Raw genomic sequence first — 17,079 nt, 5'->3', positions numbered from 1 at the left:
TTACATCAGTCATGTTCCGGTTTCGGACTGGTTTAATCATATCTTGGGGCTCGGTTGCTTCTCTGCCATACATGAGATAGAAGGGGGTGTATCCTGTACTTGAGTGGACTGCTGTGTTATATGCAAATGTCGCTGATGGTAAAAAATCGGACCATGTGGTTGGCTCCTTCGATACGTAACTGGCTATTATATCCGCTAATGTTCTGTTCACTCTCTCAACCATCCCATCGCATTGGGGTCTATAAGCGGTTGTTTTTAGTCGAGTGATTCCATATTGTTTATACATAATATTCATAAGCTCTGATTGGAAATTCGTACCTTGGTCGGTTAATACCGTTTCTGGTACTCCATGAATTAATACTACATTATTTACAAACGTTCTTGCTACTGTCTCTGCTGTTTGATCTGGCATCGGTGCTGTGATAATGTACCGTGTCAGATATTCTCCCATTACTAGAATATATTGGTTTCTTTCTCTTCCTGATTCTACTAACGGTCCCATGATGTCCATGGCCATTGTCTGCCATACATCTTTTGGGGGAGGAATCGGGTTTAGTGGTGCCTTATTTGCTCCTACTGCTTTCCGTTTAGCGCAAATTTCGCATCCTTTAACATATTCTTTGATATCTTTTCCCATTTTGTGCCATTTAAATCTTCGTTGAATCCTTGCTGTCGTCTTCTTTATTCCCAGGTGTCCTGCGTATGGACTGTCATGGAATCTTTTAAAAATTTTCTCTTTTAAGGATTCCGGGACCAGGATTCTTCCTGCAGATGTACCTAGTAGGCCATTTTCTAGCTCAACTACTTCTTCTTCATCGTTGTATACGTTGTCTTCATCTGTAAGATATCCTTGATCACTGTCTTGGGGGCTGTCGTCGATTGCATTATCCCTAATCGACATACTATCATCTTCTGTTTCTGATTCATTAATTAATTCTTCTCTTATTTTCAACATCTTCTTATATTTTTCGCGCGCGCGCCTGCAGTATTTATCTTTTTCTTGTTCCTCTGCGAAGTTTATGGTTGTCAGCGCATTTATCACTGGCGTTTGCTCAGGTTGCGCCTCTTTATTGCTATCTGGTTCTGGAATTCTACTGAGGCAGTCTGCATTTTGGTTTGTTTTTCCAGATCGATATTCGATATCAATATCATAATCTTGCAGGCATAAAGCCCATCTAGCTAGTTTTGCTGAAGTATCTTTCTTCCTTAATAATTCTCTCAATGGTTTGTGATCACTTAATACTTGAAATTTCCTTCCGTATAGGTACGGGTAAAATTGTTTCACCGCATGCACTATTGCGTACGCTTCTTTCTCAATGGTACTCCAGTTTTTCTCAACATCATTTAGATGTCGGGAAGCGTAAGCGATGACGACTTCTTTTTCTTCGCCATCTTCTATATGTTTTTGGCTTAAAACTGATCCTACACCATATCCAGACGCATCTGTATGAATAAGAAACTCTCGCGAAAAGTTCGGATAGCGTAGGATTGGTGGATGGATCAGACACTTCTTTAAAAATTGGAAAGCTTCTTCTTCTTCTTCTTTCCATTTCCATGGGTTATTTTTCTTTGTCAAAATTGTTAGTGCATGGGCTCTATCAGCAAAATTTTTAATAAATTTCCTATAATATCCGGCTAGACCCAGAAAACTTTTTAATTGGCTAACTGTTTTGGGAGTTGGGTAATTTTCGATTGCTTTTATATTCATGGGATCGGGAGAGATTCCTTTTTCTGAGATTATATGTCCCAGGTATTTAACTGACGTTTGCAAGAACGTACATTTTGACAATTTAATTTTTAGTCCTGCTTTCTTTAGTAAATCTAAGACAATATCTATGTGTTTTATATGCTGGTCTATAGAAGTGGAGTATATGATAACGTCGTCCAAGTAAACTAGTGCGAATTTTTTAATTACTGGTAGTAAAATTTGATTCATCAAACGCTGGAATGTAGAAAGGGCATTCGTCAGACCAAAGGGCATTCTATTATATTCATAGTGTCCGTCTTCCGTCGAGAAAGCGGTTTTCGGCCTATCCTTTTCGTCTATCTCAATTTGCCAATACCCGCTGATCAGGTCGAGTGTCGAGAAAAATTTTGATCCGTAAAGGTAGTCGATTGTTTCATCGATTCTTGGAAGAGGGAATTTGTCTTTAGTTGTTGTTGAATTTAAATGACGAAAATCCATACAAAAACGGTATCCTCCTCCTTTCTTTTTGGCTAGGTGGATCGGTGTGTTGTATGGGCTTGTACTCGGGCTTATAATCCCGCAGTCAAGCATTTCCTTTACTTCTTTTTGAATAATACCTTGTAAAGCTCTTGCTTGTCGTCTAGGTCTTTGGTAAACGATTTGTCCTGTTGTTGGGATTGAATGCTTACTTCCTTCTGCTTTTCCCAGTTCGTATAAATTTTCTTCTGTCATATCTTTATATTTATCTATTAGCTTCATTATCTTATCCCTATGGATTTCTAAGTTTGGGTCTTCTATATTAATTGTTGCTGCTGTCGGTTCTTTTACTGCAACTTTCACTCCGGCTAATGTTATTTTATAATGTGTTAATCTTTTTACTTCATCGTCTATTGTAAACGTTTTGTTGTTAATTGTGTAAGTTAACTTTCTTGTTTTTCCATCATACGTGACAGCGTTTCGTGTTATAAAATCCATTCCTAACACGCAGGTTTCTGTTAGATTTGGTATAACATAAAACTGTTGATAAATCTCATCCTTATTCGCGTCTAGCTTTATCGGTAGGTCATATATTCCTGCTATGGTCATGCTTTTTCCACAAATACTATGGAGTTTTTCGTCCTCCGATTCAATTTTATTCTTCTTTATATCCTTGGCTAATCTTGAAAAGAAATATTCTGAAATTGCGCTCACTGATGCGCCAGTGTCTACTAAAGCTTGGGTTACTACATTATCTATGCTGATTTCTACATGAAAAAGTCTATAACTAAGGCTATTTGGCTGTTTTCTTCTTAGCTTTTTTAGTTGGTGCCGTTCCGCCCAGTTCCATTTCGGAAATTGTTGAAATTTCTGTTCCTTGGCTGATTTGTTCTCATGCCAGGTTGATTTTGTCGGTATGTTTGTTGTCCGTTTTGGCGTGCATTTTGTTGTGCGAATGGGCCTTGTTTTGCCCTCCAGCACTGTCTTGCCAGGTGGCCTTTCTTGTCGCATACGTAACATCTTCTAGATTCGTATTGCTTTTGATCTCCCCAATTTGATCCTTCGTGGTTTCCTCTGTACGGAGTTGGCGTGTTGTACCTCCGTCTATTTTCGGGCGTCTGACTTCGGCTTCTGTTGGGTGATTCACTTGCGAAACGTACTGTTCTTCTTTCACGGTTTTGGCTGGGCCATTTGCCGTCTGTGTTTGAGATTGCCAATCTATTTAGTGCGTTTATAGTTTTCTCTTCTAGTTGAACGGCTGGTTGAGAAATCGGTGTTGTCATCAGTTTTTGGATCAGCCCTTTTAGGTTGCTTATTTCTTCTTTGGTTTTTTCGGCTTCTTCTGACATTACTGTAACGGCAGAAGACAAATCTTTATTCTTTGCTATTTTCTTGATTTCTACAACTTTTTCGCATTCTTCGGCTAGTTCTACAGTTTCTACGTATGTTGCATCGTGTATATCGGGCCTATTCCAGACGAGGTCTGCTATTTGTGTTTTGAGGCCGGTTAGCAAAACGTCTTTCTTTGTTTCATCACGAAGTGCTACCACGTCATTATGATTACTTGTTGCTGCGGTAACGCCGTATGCAATTCTGTAGGTGTCGTCTATTCTGGTTTTAAAATCTCTGACTCGTTCTTTTTCTTCTTGTTTGAGGGTCTTCAGTTGTTCTTTCTTTCTTGCTTTCGTTGTATTGTCAGCTAGGCCGTCTAGTATTGCTTGTTTCCATAATGCATAAGTAGCTTTGTCGGCTGCTGTTAGGGAATCGTTGAAGTTCGCAGCTGATTTGCTCATTCTTTCTTGGAAAAAACGTAGCTTTTGCTCGTCCGTCCATGCTGCGTGCGTCGCCATACGTTCGGCTAGTTTGAACCATTCTTCGATCGCCATTTTTCCTTCGATTTCTCCGGTGAATGTTGGTATCTCCTTCTTTACGCTTTGCGCATTTATAAATACTAGTCCGGTTTCGAGAATTTCAGCTTGTCTTTCTACTGCTGCTTGCCAAGCGTTTACGGCTGCGTTTGTTAGGGCCATTTCGTCGTCGTCGTCGTCGTCGTCGTCGTCGTCGTCGAAAATATTTCCGGCTTGTGCTCTGTATCTGGCTACCTGTTGCTGTTGTTGTGCTTGATGTTGCATGGGCGGCAGGTGCACTTGCCTGGGGGGTTGTGGCTGAACTTCTTCTTCTTTATTTTCGACTCTTGCTATATTTTCTTTTGGCCGCTCTTCCTTCAGGGGTTGGTTTGTTTTTGGTTTTTGTTCTTCCGCGTCTCCTGTGTCTCTGTGTGTGTTGCACTGCCTACACTGTTCTTTGTCAGTTGTTATCGATAGTACGATGGGGGTGTGACACTTTGCGCACTCTGTTTTCCTTTCCTCTACTCGAGTTGTTAGGGCTGTTGCTCCTTCTTCAGTCTCGTCGTTTGAATCGAGTAAGGTACGTGGTTTCGCCGTGGCGGCGTTAGTTTGATTAGGCTTGTCAGGGCCTTGTGATGTTGCTTGGTCTGTTTCTTCGACTGCTCGTTTCTTTGTTTTATATATGGTAACCGTTGGGTCTATCAGTTCTGCGTATTTAGCTCTCAGATTCTTTATGTCGTTCTCTAGATTTTCTATCTCTTTTGGGTCTCTTTCATTTGGTCGGGTGGTTTTGTTTAGTATATACAGTGGGTACCGAAAGTATCCGTACGGCTGAGAGGATCAGTAGGGAAAACGCGTTTTTCAAAACGCTCCCAAAAATAGAATTCTCGGTGGAATTCAATAAAATTTTTTTCAAAGGTTAACATTAAGGCGGGGTATCATGTGATTTTTTTTTGGAATTTTTCAACAACGCGATAGGTGGTTTTTATCGCGTTGCGTAAGTATCCGTACGGCCGAGAGGCCCAGTAGGGAATGGGCTTACTTTGGAGGCCTGTTATTCAGTAACTACGTAATATTATAGGGTGGGAAATTTCTTAAAAAAAAGAGCTGCATTAGCTCTATCTGTGGTCATAAGATCACATTTTTTAAGTTTCATTTATAGTAATGAAATCAAAAATGAAAACACGAATTATAAGTTTTCCGTTTTCTTCCCCTCGATTCCCCATCACCAGTGTTGCCATATCAAAAAATATTTACCCTTTCTCTTTCTCCCTCTTCCGTCCAAGGGAAGAAAGAGATTTTGGGATATGGCAACACTGGTGATGGGGAATCGAGGGGAAGAAAACGGAAAACTTATAATTCGTGTTTTCATTTTTGATTTCATTACTATAAATGAAACTTAAAAAATGTGATCTTATGACCACAGATAGAGCTAATGCAGCTCTTTTTTTTAAGAAATTTCCCACCCTATAATATTACGTAGTTACTGAATAACAGGCCTCCAAAGTAAGCCCATTCCCTACTGGGCCTCTCGGCCGTACGGATACTTACGCAACGCGATAAAAACCACCTATCGCGTTGTTGAAAAATTCCAAAAAAAAATCACATGATACCCCGCCTTAATGTTAACCTTTGAAAAAAATTTTATTGAATTCCACCGAGAATTCTATTTTTGGGAGCGTTTTGAAAAACGCGTTTTCCCTACTGATCCTCTCAGCCGTACGGATACTTTCGGTACCCACTGTATTGGATTCTGATTTCTGCTGTTGATATTTCTGTTTTAATTTTATTTTTTAGTTTTTCTAATTCTTCCGGGGACAATATTTGTTTAGTTGGGGAAACTACAGAGTCGCCTTCTTGTGTCTTAGCCTTACGGAAAAATTTTGGTATTTTGTGCATTACTTACATTTATGTAGTTCGAGTTGGCACGTTCACCAAATGTAAGGCGCTTTTCACGGGCTTGAAAAGGCGCGCTTACTTCGAAGAATAACTCGGATTATTAGGCCGAACTAAGTTTATTGTTTAACACTTGCACAGAATACAAACTGAGAGAAAGAGAGACAGAGGGAGAGTTTAACTTACAACTGTTGCATTAGCAGTGAGGTGACTAGTCTAACTCTAGGGGCTGCGACGGGAGTTTATATACGGATTCCCGCGCGGCTATTTGGGAGGGGTTGTGGGTATCGATAATTAACGTAGTTCCAATCGCGGGACAAAACGATCCTGTATTGGAAGAAGTCATTTATGCGGGGACAACATGATCGGCTGTCAAAAGGGGACAACATGATCGTGGCTGTCAAAAAGGGGACAGCGAGAAGGGGGCGGGGTTACAGACGATACATATTAAACGGTATGCACTCTTGGTCGGCGCTGGGCTGCGCATTACAGTAAAATAATTCGTCTGTAAAATCCATATATAGTAAAAGAACAAGCTTTTGGGGAGGAGCTTATTCATGTCACGCATAATGTGTCAACACAGGCTCCTCCCCCAAAATGGAACATGCCCAAACATGCCCAAACAAATCACCACCAGATGTCGTCGCCGTGATGACGCAACAACCAGCATCACCACCAGATGTCTATAGCATCGCCGTGATGACGAAATATTAAAGTAAGGTACTGGGCAGATTTCCCACGATAAAATCTATTACGGGCAGATGATTAAGCTACAGAAAAGCGAATAGCAAAAGAGTCCGACTTTACGCTAGACCAAAGTTCCCCGGATTTGACCGGGGCTCAGGTTACTTGAGGGCTCGGAAGCAGGGAGCAGAAGAAACAACAAGGGAGTACTACTACGATGTACTGGACCTCTGTCGGAGAGTGAATCCACGGATGGCGGAGGCCGAAAAGCTGAAATGCCCCTGGAGAGGACTAAAGCCGAGTGTCATCGAGAAACACTGGAGCCTTAAACCTACAACCTGCGACGGATTCCTGGAGGAAGTAAAAAGGCTCGAGGAGCTCACTTCGCGGAGTGAGGAGTGGGCTCTAGGTGTGCTGGGAGAAACAATACCACCGGCAAAGGACGAGCGGATGGACCGACTGGAGCGGAGGATGGAATGTATGCTTGGGGCGGTAGCAGCAAACACACCGGAAAACCCACCTCAGCAGGGGTGGAAGACCGGCGACGCCCAACAAGGACCGCCCTGGCTGAAACAAGGTAGACGACCCGTCAATCTGAGATGGACTCCGGACGGGAGGCCGGTGTGCGGCAAGTGCGATACGGAAGGTCACATCATAAGGGATTGCCCGAGGTCCAATCGGCAGCAGCAGATGGACTTCGGACGGACCCCGGATGGACAGTTCGTGTGCTATGGCTGCGGCGGAGCCGGGCACATACAGCGGTTCTGCCCTGGAGGGCAAGAACCCGGACCCCCGCCCCAGCAGCGACAGAGTGGTGTTGGTCAGCAACTGATTGGTCTGATCGGGATGGAGGACAGGAACACCGAGGAGAAGGTATGGCCGGTACTGAAAATTGACTTTAAACGATTGGTGGTCCAAGATGTCTTGTGTGGAGGAAGGCGTATCCCGTCCGTGATCGACACGGGGGCAGAGGTATCCGTGTGTTCCCCAAAGCTAGTGGAAGAACTTAAGCTAACAGTGAGACCGTGGCGTGCGAATGACTTAGTTTCAGTGGAAGGGAAGGAAATCTGTCCGGGAGGAGCGGCCCAATTGGTGATTTCGAACGGAGAGATCAGAGTGGAGGGAGAGGCACTTGTGCTGGACGGAGATATAGACCTGCTGTTAGGGAAGGATCTATTGGAAAAACTAGGAACTAGACTGAAGATTGGCGCACTGCCAGAAATATTCATCGGCGAAAGGCCAATAGGGGCAAGAACTTCAATCGGATCTAATGGGCCACTTACAGGGGCACAAAATGTAGAGACGGCAAGAGAGGAGGTAAGAACGAGTTTGGAGCAGGTACAAGAACGACAAAAGGAGCTCTACGCGAAGCACATGGCGGCCGTGGGATTCAACCCTGGAGAAGAGGTACTCGGGCACAGACCTTTTCGAAAGGTTGGGCAGTCAGAAAAACGGCTACATCGCTGGTTAAGGCCCTATGTCGTGATTCGTCGCGCATCGGCGCTCAACCCCGAAATGAAGAAGCCAAGGAGTAAGCAGATGGAGCTTACACACGTCGTAAGGATCAAGAGATTTGTAAAGAAGGGAGAATGAACGGTGACCGAAAATGTATCGAAGAACGAGATGACAGGAGCGACGGGATCGACTGTGCCCAAGGCCCATGAAAAGAGTAGCGAGCACGTCGGAGCGGCTACACAAGTGGAGACTGGGCGACCTGATGAACGTGCAGTGGAGACCTCAGCTGACCAAGTACAACAGGAGGAGGTTGGAGCAAGTAGTCACCTAGAGATGGAGGGGGCCACACTGCTGGGATCTACACGGACGCGAGGGGCCCCGGACCGGGTCGGACCCTCGGGTAAAGCATCAACAGTTGGGGCTCTTCTTCTGTTGCTGGGCCTACTCGGATCCCTCATGGGGGTACAGCCGAGCCAGGGAATGCAACTCGGGTCGTTCGTGAAGGATGGAGTTGTGTTTAAGTTCCAAGGGGAAATTTTTTTCAGTGACTCAGAGTGGGTGGTGGTGACCGATGTCTCTCTCGGGTCCATCGAAACCGCGATCACCGAACTGCGACACTGGTTTACAGTAATGGCGAAGGAGGACAAGAGTGTAACGGAGGCAAACAGCGAGCATCTACGCACCAGGGTGAAAGACCGAGCGATGGAAGGACTGGAACTTCTGGAAATCGTTAGCGGACGCTATCGGACGCTACGAGAGGCACTGGTTGGACCGGATAAACAGAGCAAACGAGGCCTGGTTGATGCTGGAGGAACAGTGCTACAGTGGCTATTTGGAGTGGCCACCGGACGCGATTTGGAAGGACTGAACGGACAGCTACAAGCCCTGGTACGAGAGACGACAGGAATCATCCACGCCGTGGCGCAACAAGCAACTCTCGTAAACGAGACCTGGCAGGAGCTAGGTGAACACGTCCTTGTCATGCAACAATCGAACAAAGCCCACATGTCCCTGGAGAAAGAATTCAACAGGTGGAAGGTGAACATCGTTGAAACTGTGTCCTCCCTGGAACGACAGATGCTCTTGGCGGCGAGAATAGACGACGCATTTTGGACTGCCCAACAGACTATGGACTGGGTGAGGATGACGTTGGAGGATGTCAGCATTGGTCTAGCACTACTGGCAACTGGTAAGCTACCGCCTGAATTATTTCCACCTAGTCAGCTGCGGATAGTGCTCAAGGACATTCGGTCGAGACTGACGACCGGTTGGGACCTTACGCCAGCCCTGCAGACCGGTGATCTGTGGAGGGCATATCGGGAGGCGCAAGTCGTTTCGGCCGCAACAAAAAACGGACTGCGACTATTTATCCACCTGCCTATTATTGAAGTTACACAATCTTTAGAGTTGTATGAAATTTTTGTTTGCCTGTATTCAGCACGGCCGGGAATATTGGGTTACGCTACGCGCCAATACCCGGATTTCTGGCCGTTGGAATGAACCGTCAGACTTTTATGGAGTTAACGGAGTCCGACGTCCGGGTCTGTCAAGGTCGTTCGGGCTCTGTTTGTCCACCTAGTAAAACCATCTACCGCAAGAACTTTAAGAAGACCTGCGCAATGGCGCTATTCTTACAAGATTCTGAAAAGAAAAAGAAATGAGTGTGACCAAATTGTAGTTGAATGGAGAGGCTCGGAGGCCATTTACTTGGGACAACGCCAGTGGGCGGTGTCTACGAGCAAACCACAATCACTCGTGATGGCCTGCCCTCAGCAAGTGGACATGCGGGATCATTCGAAAGTGGAACTGCCTTCAGTCGGCATTGTGGAAATTCCTCGAGGATGTTCGATCCAGACAGACGAATGGATTTTACAATCCAGCCAAAAATTTTCTACAGTGTCTACTCGGAACGCCAGCATCTTTATGCCTCGGCTGCGAGGGGTGAACTGGGCAGTGGCGCAGGACTCGGGTGACCTAAACACGGACGCGGACGGGCGTTTGGTCAACTTATCGCTCCAGACGTCATTGGAGACGTCCTTGAAACGCATAGCCAGCGGCTAAACTAGTACTAATGATTTTGGTAAGACTGCCAGGGATCTTGAAGAAGGAGACAAGGAAAGGCGAGACGGAGCGCAGGGCCTGCGGCAATATCCATACGAGCTGTGGGGAGGACTGCTGGTGGCGTTTGCTGCGTGTGGCGTGACAATATGGATTCTATGGCGCCGTGGCGGTGGGAGCATTGCAGAGATGACTGGACTATGCATTCGTTTACTGGCCTTGGAGGATATCCTACGGGCTGAAGCAGAAGACAGGAGAGGCCGCCGGGGAAATACGTTGGAGCGTCTGACGAACTTAGACGGCAGTATGACAGTCCATGAACAGACTTGCATGTCGGCGTTGAGCAACCTGGAGTCAGCTGTTGGAGATCGGCCCGGGAGAGTCGGCGTGTAGGTCTAGCGGTCTACTTTTCATCGACATTTTTGTTATTCCGTTTTATTTTTTTTGTTTTTCTCTCTCTTGCTATTCATTTTGCTTATTAGTCTTGTTTTTGTATGCTTGCCTTTCTATGTAGTATTTTTGTCTTGACCAGACGTGTAGTGGCAGTCGGGACGTCTGCGTCTAGAAGGGGGGATTTTGCGTTGATCATTGATCACGCGTTGGCCGTTGCCACTGCTATACGATCCCATTAGTATGTAGGCCAACCGGAAGTGTGGCGTCAGCATCCGCCGACGCCCAACACCTATATAACCATGTAGCTACACTTGTATCGCTCTCGCGCTAGTGCAGTTGTTAGCATAATACACGATTGTACAGTATGGTCCAAAAAAATCCGAACACCGATTTTATTTTGAAAGCCAACTACCCTATCTTGTTTAATTGACAATCAAATTGTCGTTTTTCATTACTTCTTTAATAAAATGATAGGAAAATAATAGGAAACGGTTAATAATCGCCAATGAAATGATTTCGTTGACGTCACGACATTCGATCAAAATTGACTTGCATGAAACGTGATTCAAAGCAACATTACGATAACTTTGAATTTTTCCCGCTTCATGGTGCAGGATTGGGCCAGCTTTTTCCTTTTCTTGTCACTTGTCGAAATATTGACGGTGAGCCTAGGGCCTAAGGCCTAAGGCTATTGCAATGCGGTTATTCGTTTTTACCCGCAAAGGAAATTCCAGACAGCCCGTCTGGTTTCATTCATGATTTTTTTTGGGGGGGGGGGAAGGCATGACCGGTGGCTAAATGAGCCTATTACTCCTTTTTTCTTCTTCCCACCTTTCGCTTTGTTCTTAGCCCCCAAAATTAGGACCAAAAAGCCTAACATAGTTCCCGCATGACTGATAGGTGGCTTTTAGGTTGTTCGGATTTTTTTGGACCATACTGTACGTTACAATGGAGCAATAGGATATCCTGCGTTGCCAGGTCAGGAAATCAAGCCTCTTTAAAATGCTGTACGCTGATTGGCCCGTAACTGTCCCAAAATAGTCAAAAACAGCTGTCCCGATTTCCCGGTTTAGACACCTTTTTTTTTAAAATTAATACTGTCTAAACTAATTGATCTAAAATTCTAATTTTTGTTCCTGACGATCAAGAAATGATTTATCTTCATTTCCATATTAAATTTACATGCCATTAGCGTTTATTTGGTTCTATAAACATAAAATGGCGGAGACAAAAATAACTTAAAAAAACCGTTTTTTTAGTTTTGTCAATAACTCATACAGTTATTGACAAAACTCAACCAAATTTCATGCCAAAGTAGAATATACGTATTGAAATAACATACAATTTTTTTTTTAAATTTTATTAATACCTACTATTTTTCCCCCTACTGTCCCTTTTGACCCGGTGTCCCGGTATACTCCAGTCTCCCCTATATTTTGTTGTCAGATGTCAGTTGTCACCTCTCTATTCTTTGTCCTTGCTGTGGCCATGAACATAGCTATAGAATACTGGTAGCACAACTCATATGGCGAGCAGGGAGCTAGGGCTGTGGTCCGTGACGAGATAGCCCGTGGGTACGTCAAGTGAAGAATCCGGATTCTGATTCGTAACTGATTTGTCACTTGACGGTGTTCGGATTCGTGAAATCTATTGCCATGCCGGTACGACAGGGCAATAGCCATAGCCGTTTTAGTTTTAGTTTCAATTTTTTCTATTGAAATTTTCGTTTATTCCGTTACCAATTGGATTACAAAATTCCTTCGTTATCAGGTAATCTTTTAATTTAAATTTCACCACGATAATTATTGCAGTTAATTTATTATTAATTTTTAAGTAAAAAGCATTTTTTTTTCAATGACTATATCCTGCCCCGAGAAAAGAGAACCCCGCGCCACCCCTTTGTCCCCTCTTAATTTCTTCCTACGTCTCATCTTTCCATTCTTCCCTAGGGGCAGGAAATGGCGATATTTTTTTGTAAACACAGTAGGGACGTTTATAAAAAAATAATAATAAATAAAAAAAATAACTATCGAGGGGAAATAAAAATTAAAAGATTATTAGAATTAGATTATTAGAATTAGAGGATTATTTAAATTGCCATCTTGGATGGTCACTTTTCCACTTTTGTGCAGCCAAAACCCCAAAGCATTAGCTTCTGTTTTTTTCCTTAAGCAAGGGGAAGAATGGAATACGAAAACCGATATACGAATGGAAAGATAAAGGAGAGTGAAAAAAGAGTGGCCCAAACCTTCCTTCCCCACTCTATTCTTCCCTTCCTTGACTGCTCAAAGGAAAGAACCCCCATATTGCTGATGCTTTGGGGTTGTGTTTGCAACAAAGGTGGGGAAGATCCCACCCAAGAACAGGGTTAAATTCCCCATCGGGAAGGCCATATTTTTCCCTCTTGGCTTCCAACAGGATCCTGGTTTTTTTTATTAGGACTGGGTTTTCGTCGGTTTTTCGGACAAATTGCGGGTTTTTTGCATTTTGTCCCTAGGATCCTGTCTGTGGTGGGTGGGCATGGTTAAATTTATTGAAAGAGACAATATATAAAAAAACCCGATCCGTTCAAAGGATCGTGAGTGCTAGCGATTAAACCGCGTTTATCGTTTTGCGCTTTGGATTTAGGGAAGGGGTCATTTGGGGAAGTGATGGAAGGTCAATTTTTTGGGAGTAGGTGGTGGTTGGGGTGGGAAATACGAAAAGGGTGATTTTGGTGAGCGTCGTCTACAAATTCATCACAAATTAAGCACCGCCCATCAAAAATGGCTGAGACCCAGTTTTGAAATGGGAGGCGCTTATTTGAACTTTGAACTAGAAATACACAAAGTTAGGTTCATTTTAAAAATATTTAAAAAATACCATGAGAATCAGCGTGAAAAACTTATTCTCGTGAAGTATGTTTAAAACAAATCGAAATTTCATGCAACGACCCTATTGCTGCAATAATAAGTCAGTTAAATCTTGTTGCTTTGTTCGTTGTTGAAACAAAACTAAAAAACAATAAGACTCGTGTTTAACGAAACTTCGGAAGTCACATATAATTTTACAATCGCTTAGCTACAATGGACTAAACTGTCTGGTTGTTGCTCAGTGAGTGTCCAAGTTGGTGCTAGTGTACCAGACAGTTGCTTGATATTTGGTGTATTGTTGAAATTGCTAAAAAACCTCTGAAATATAGGGAACACATTTCATGACTTGAACCAATCATTGGATCCTCGGTAGTATAGTGGTGAGTATCCCCGCCTGTCACGCGGGAGACCGGGGTTCAATTCCCCGCCGGGGAGGCAATATTTTAATTTAATCAACCTGATTGATACGTTAAACAACAGCTTTGTTGCATAATGACTTCAGAAACCTAGAGTGAACGATTTTGTCTAATATTTTTGTCACAGTAAGCTGAAGTCGTTTCTCTCATCCATTTAATGGTGATTAGAGTGAATTGCTGCAATAATAAGTAAGTTAAATCTTGTTGCTTTGTTCGTTGTTGAAACAAAACTAAAAAACAATAAGACTCGTGTTTAACGAAACTTCGGAAGTCACATATAATTTTACAATCGCTTAGCTACAATGGACTAAACTGTCTGGTTGTTGCTCAGTGAGTGTCCAAGTTGGTGCTAGTGTACCAGACAGTTGCTTGATATTTGGTGTATTGTTGAAATTGCTAAAAAACCTCTGAAATATAGGGAACAGATTTCATGACTTGAACCATACATCGGATCCTCGGTAGTATAGTGGTGAGTATCCCCGCCTGTCACGCTTTGGCTAGCGCCTGAATTGGCTAGCGCGTTCGGCTGTGACTAGACGTGTCTAACTGATCTCCCAAGTGTGACATCTTGCTGTGAGTAAAAAAACTATTTGTTCTTTTTTTTGTTCTCTTTATTGTATTGTTGCTTGTCTTTCGTGTTTCTCTTATTGTTTGTTAAGCGCCATTTTTCTTTTTGTTCCATTTTTTTTGTATTGTTTCTTTTTCCGTCTCCTTGCCCCTTTATTGTGGGTAAAATGGGAACGGAATCCCCAGACGTCTGGCCACGTACTGCCGAAATCTCCTTTGGTAATACTGAAGTGACCAGGCATGAATTCTACGAGTGTTTCGAGCAGGGTAGTAACGAATCTGATTGCATCTTTGATGCAGTTTGTCGCCTACCAGGACGAGCTTTTTGTGTTTTCCGGATTGGGTTCAAGACCGTCAAAGACCACATTGAATTCTTGGATAAATTTAGTGCTAAAGAGTCTGTTGTTATTAGTGGCAAAGAGGTCCGAATTAGAGTTAGAGATAGGTCAGTTAACCTTGTACGCGTTAGAATTCAACATTTCAAATTCGATGATGACCTTAGCCTGCTCAACAAGAGATTGCGTGAGTATGGAGTGATTTCTCGGATTTTTTGGGACACGTACCAGGATAGGTCGCTTCCAAGGTGGAACGGGATAAAGACTGGAGTTGTCAATGTGGATATGGAAATCCACAAGAGCATCCCGTCTTATATCACCTTTGGAAGCTACAAGGAACCAATAATGGTGTCTTATGCAGGGCAAATGCAGACATGCCGCATGTGTGATTCTCCCACCCATGTTTTAGCTAATTGCCCCAAGCAACCCCGTAGTTTAACCACTCCCAGCACCATTTCAAAAGGCCCCATTGGAACACGTAGCTATAGTAGTGTACTAACAAATCGTGGGCCAGTTAGGAAAACTGCTAGGAAGCCCCAGGAGACAGAACCGATTGGTGGCGGGCAAATGCCAATTGCTCCAACTGTTGACGCTGATTCATTCCCTGAGTTAGCCCAGAGGCCAACGACGTCGACTGTGGTCGTTCTTGATGGAGCTCCAGAAGATCCAATTTCGAAACCCGATGGAACTGAATCTTCTTCTGACACCGATTCTGACGCTGAAGACACTAACTGTGTAGGTTCGTCTGTTGCGTCCAAATCGGTTAAGAAAAAGAAAATTAAACATACGAGAGAATTCCGTGACCACCAAAAACAATCAAAAAAGAGGAGTCGTACTGCCTCTTCCTCTGTCTCGGGCGAGGTAGCTGAGGAAATTGTATCTGGTGTAGCTCAGTTGGTTGAACTCGGGTCTCCGACTCGAGAGGTTCCAGTTTCGATACCGGGTGTGGACATTAATTCTTTTCCTGCCCTTTCTGGGGGGAACGATGTTCCACCCGCTCCAAACGCACCTGGAGTACCATCTATTCCATCCACGATAGATCAGATGGATAACGAGGAGGTTGAAGAGATGGATGCAACCGAGGTGGTTTCGATTTCAAATCCTGATGAAGACATTTCCTTTTCTGGTGGGAGTATTCAGCCAGGACAACGCCCACTTGATAGCCAAGAGGCTAGTCATGTGAGTGAGACTCAGGAGTCCTTGGGCGTCCCCCTCGGCACTCCATCAACCCCCATAGAAGATAAAACTCTCAAAGCAATGGAGGCCGTTAGAAGGAAAAAAGCCCACGATAACAAGACCCAACCCTCTAAACCCAAATTTAAATATTAATCATGACTAACATCGCGACATATAATATCAACCGAATATCGTCACCTGACAAACTTCAAATAATACTCAATTTCTTTTTACATCATAAACTTGATATTATATGTTTGCAAGAAGTAGTATTTCACTCTAGCACCGTATTTACTAAACATTACCAGATGCACACAAATCTCGGTCCTAGACAACATGGGACAGCCATCCTAGTACGACACGGGCTGAGCACCAAAAACATTTTGTTTGAACCGGAGGGGAGGCTGATAGCCATGGAAGTAAATTGTCTTGCTTTCGTGTGTATTTACGCCCCATCTGGTGACCAAAATAAAAGTTATAGAGATTCTTTCCTCCGGCAAACTATTCCGGCTTATGTTGCCCAGTATAAGACACCAGCAATTATATTGGGAGATTTTAATGCCGTTGACGAGATCGATGACCGTAAAAGTAGCAACACAACACCACCTAAAATTAGACTAGCATTACTAGAACCCCTCCGAGATTTAGTAAAAGCCCTTTCATTAACAGATGTCTGGAGAGAAATTCGGAAAAATGAACCTTGTTGGACGTACAATTGTGCGGCTAGCCAGGCTAGATTGGACCGAATTTATTGCCACCATCACGTAAAATTTTCTGATATCCATTTGCACGACTTACCACTCGGGGATCACAGACCAATCGTAAGGTATATAAACAGCACCACCCCTCCTAGTGTAGTGAGAAATAAGTCAAGAAATTTATGGAAACTTAACTCATCAATTCTTGAGGAAGAAGAATATATAAACTTGGTGCATGTCTTTATTGAAGAAATGTCCCAACACCCATCCCGTATTGAAAACGTAGACCATTGGTGGGAGATTATTTTCAAACCTAGCCTCAGGCGATTATCAATTAACTATTGTAAAAAGAGAATCTGTGATCAGAGAGTCAAAAGGAAATTACTCCAACATCAACTAAAAGAAACCGTGAACAATGTAAATTTCAATCATGCGCGTTACATGGAGTTGAAACGTGAGTTTCTAGCCTGGGAGCGAGAAGCATTGAGGGGATTTGCAATACGTTCACGCGTTCAAAGTATAGCCGAAGAAGAGCCAT

Source organism: Daphnia pulex, chromosome 10 (assembly GCF_021134715.1).
Source record: "Daphnia pulex isolate KAP4 chromosome 10, ASM2113471v1".
Taxonomy (NCBI): Eukaryota; Metazoa; Arthropoda; class Branchiopoda; order Diplostraca; family Daphniidae; genus Daphnia; species Daphnia pulex.
The sequence above is the reverse complement of the archived record's forward strand: the minus strand, read 5'-3'. Positions refer to the sequence as shown.